The 4,115-nt window shown below is 42.8% G+C and overlaps 1 non-coding gene across 1 annotated transcript; it reads right to left on the bottom strand.

Moving 5' to 3' along the window:
• Positions 1-2,222: 2,222 nt before the first annotated feature.
• On the bottom strand, positions 2,223-2,304 carry trnas-gcu (transfer RNA serine (anticodon GCU)). The gene has a single exon. It is a non-coding gene; the product is annotated as a tRNA-Ser (tRNA).
• Between the last annotated feature and the right edge of the window lie 1,811 nt (positions 2,305-4,115).

Here is a 4,115-nt window from a genome sequence, read left to right as displayed (position 1 = left end):
AAATCATCAAAAACACCAAAGTAGAGGAAGGGGAAGCAATGATCTCATTCGACATAACAGCACTGTTCACCTTCATCAACATCGACCTGGCAAAGGAAACACTTACCACACTTTTAGAAGCGACCATCACACACACCAACCACCATCAATCACATTACCAACGAAAACATCATGAAGCTAGTGGACCTGTGCCTCACCACCCACTTCACCTTCAACAACATAGTCTACAAATAAACCAACGGCCCACGAATGGGATCTCCGCTATTAGGATTCATAGCAGAAGCGGTAATGCAAAGACTAGAACAAACAGCCCGACCAACAATCAAACCAAAATCTAGGTCCGCTATGCAGATGACACCTTTGTCATCACAAAACAAAACAAGATAGTAAAGACATTTAACATCATCAACAACACCCTCACAGGCATAAAGTTCACCAAGGAGGAAGAAACCGACAACAAACTCGCATTCCTGAATGTCACAGGAGAAAGAAAGAACAACGGAGAACTACAAACCTGCGCATACAGAAAACTGACAAACACTGACCAAGTACTTAACTACACCAGCAACAAACCCAACACACACAAACGAAGCTGCGTCAGAACAGTATTCCAACGAGCCACCACACACTGCAGCACAGACGAACTTCGAAAAACAGAAGAGAACCACCTATATACAACGTATTCGAGAAGAACAGATACTCAAAAAGTACAGTCTGCAGATTCCTCAAGAACAAACCACGACAAGCAGGCCAAACACAGCCAGAAACCATAACCACCTTACCATACATCAAAGATGTTTCAGACATGACAGCCATACTAAGAAGACCCCTCGGAATCCGAGTAGCAGACAAACCCACGTACACTCTCTAACAAAACCTAACAAACTTAAAAGACCCAGAACAACCCATAGACAAAACCAACGTCATCTACAAAATTCCATGCAAGGACTTTTATGCGTCATTTAAGCGGGCATTGGACAAGCATATGGAGGTTATTGGATTAGTGTAGGTTAGGTAGGCTTTGGTTGGCGCAACGTCGAGGGCTGAAGGGCCTGTACTGCGCTGTATTTTTCTATGTTCTATGACTGCCACAAACACTACGTAAGACAACAGGAAGAAAGTTAGCCACAAGGATATACGAACACCAGCTAGCCACAAAAAGACACGACCTTCTCTCCCTCGTAACCCTACACACGGATTACAAATACCACCATTTCGACTGCGAAAACACATCTATCCTGGGACAGGCTAAGCAAAGACATGCCAGAGAATTCATCGAGGTCTGGCACTCCAACCACAATGCCATAAACAAACACACAGATCGAGATACCACCTATCAACCACTCAGAAAACGAAAAGGAAATGACATCACCACAAACCACAGGAACCCCAACGAGGAGAAAGATCTAAATAGAAAGCAGGAGACAACAGCTTCGCTTAACTTGGAGGTTGCCACTGATGATGATGTTACCTCGCCAGGTAAGGAAATGTCTGGATATCAAACCGACAGTTCAGCAAGCAAACCTACACCCTACATTTTAAATTATTTTTCATGTTTATGTTGCATGAATCTGCAGTTATTGATCCACAATTTAGTTTAACTCCCTATAGGTAACATGCTGATTTCTCCAGTTGTTCATAGATCAATGTGATGCATCCAGTGTGTGCATAACGAGAGGGAGCTTGCTTCCCAAATCTTGTGTTTATCTGTGCCTTATGTCCAGCATTCATCAATGGCGAAAGCAAGGGGCGAGGGCGAGACCAATGTGTAAATCTCTCCGTGCCCATGCACGGCACCCACATCGGCAATTCTCCAGTGTGCATTTACAGCCAGTTCTCAGTGCCCCTACACCCACGCCCTGCCCCTTTGAAATATCTCCATGATTTTGTGCTGTCTCGCTGTGCTCTTCTCACCAGGATGAATTACTTCTACTCAACCTCCTTCAGATTTCATCTGACAAAACATTCATTAAGAATCACTTTGCATAACCATGCACTTCGCAGCTCTCGTTATTTGGTTTTCCTGGATGTCTTTCATACGAAAAAACGTTCACAGCAACTTGACTTGAAAAAGAAAACCGCGCTCCTTTTCATTATCCCAATGCAACCGACATTTCAGTCAACAGGCTTGAACTATTCTATGCATATGAACTGACTATTGGAGCTCCAACGATAGCTGTGATCATCTGAAAACAACACCACTGAAATGCCGTTGATGACAGCGACGAGAGTGGGATTCGAACCCACGCGTGCAGAACACAATGGATTAGCAGTCCATCGCCTTAACCTCTCGGCCACCTCATCACTGATGCAGAAAAAGCTATTACCTTATGAATAATTGAATTGTGTAAATTATGCAGAGCAGCAGATATTTCTCCCTGGTGTTGGTGAAATGATAAATAACACAGTACGGTTCCAAGACTATGGTCTGACCCCTGGGTTGTGGGAAAAGTGCACTCCCAATGTCACATGATGCACACAGTGATCTGAACAAAAATGAGGAAATGAATATGTAACAAGGTCTGTTGAATTCTGTGAAGATTTGAAGTCAACGGAATGAAGAACCCGAGACAGCAGGAAGTGTTCTTGCAATAAAGAGTTGGAGAAAGCTCTTAAGGATAGTGGAATAAAGGGATATCGGGATAAGGCAGGAACAGGATACAAATTGAGGATCTTCAGCCATGATCATAATGAATGGTGGTGCTGGCTCGAAGGGCAGAATGGCCTACACCTGCACCTGCTGTCTATTGTAAATTGCCTGTGAGGAATTGTTTTCCAGACTGGAGGAGAGTGCATCGTGCTCAATGGAACACCTCAATAGGAACACCTAACTTCCGCTCAGATGTTTTTGACAGGCACTTGTGTACAGAACAGACAATTTCAAAATCCTAAATAAGGCTAAACTGACAATTGAACTCAACAATGCAAAAACCTTGATCTGTATCATTTTCCTGGGCCGTGTGACACCAAGTCACTGTATGATCACAGCAACACAGTGAGCAAGTGTCAGAAGGAAAATGAGTGCAGTGCCAGAGCGCATGCTGGGAGCAGCAGGTGACACACGGGGAAGTGCATATCCCACAACAGGAACACTTCACAAACAGCGGACTGCGGTGGAAGAATTCAGAGGGAGTTTACACTTTGAAATTTGATGCCAGAGACACAATGGAGACCTGTCATTGAGTCTGTTCATGATGAAGATTTCAAAATTTCTACAGATGCAAAACAAAATAAAAAGCTAACGGGTTAGTGAAGGCAAAAGATGAAATTGTACATTTCATCAATCTATCCATCTTTACAATGAGTACCTCACCATTTTCCTCACGCGGGGACAGAACCACTGGTGAAGATGATCACAAAATCCCCGTTACTAGCCATGGAATCAGAGAAACTCGGTTTCCCAAACGTTAAGGTAAAACCAGGAATGTGGAGGTAAGCATTAATGTGTTGCTCCTGTGCTGAAGGTGACCAGTGCACGGTATCTCTGTTTAAGTATAGTGGGGTGTACTGTGCCGAAGTTTTAATTTTGAGCCTCAAATGAAGCAACTTCAATTTATCGTCGGGTTGAGGGATACAGACAGAAGGTGATATTGAGCAAAGCCAAGTTTATGGGAAAATACCCGTGTTTGTGGATTGAGAAACGACCTTTTCTGGATAATGACTTTTTGATCAACAAACATACTGCAAGTATCTAAAACGTGAAGAGACATATGTGGAGAGAGAGCCGAAGGTGATTTTTCAGCAGATGGATAATGTTTCCCATGTGCACTGCGTTAAATTCCAGGAAAATAGATGTTGAACTGGTTTCATGTTACACAGATTGTTGCAAACTCACAAAGGTTATTGCAATAATAAACAAAAAATCACATAGGACCGTTTGAATATTGTATTGAACTGAATTTTGGTCTGAGCATATTTTATCTTAAATTGCGTGCTGCAGAGAAGTACAGAAGGTTAACAACACAAAAGGACAGAGTCTTCTTGGTGGATTTCTTGGGTGGAGTTAAGAATGTACGAAATGTACATAACATCATGTGAATGTGGTCAAATCTTTAAAGTAGGTGTTGCGTCTCCAAGTGACGATTCAATTCCTACTCATTAGGATATAACTTCCG

This window comes from Chiloscyllium punctatum, chromosome 38, assembly GCF_047496795.1.
Source record: "Chiloscyllium punctatum isolate Juve2018m chromosome 38, sChiPun1.3, whole genome shotgun sequence".
Classification (NCBI taxonomy): Eukaryota; Metazoa; Chordata; class Chondrichthyes; order Orectolobiformes; family Hemiscylliidae; genus Chiloscyllium; species Chiloscyllium punctatum.
Note: the sequence above shows the minus strand (reverse complement) of the source record. Positions and strands in the feature narration are given on the sequence as shown.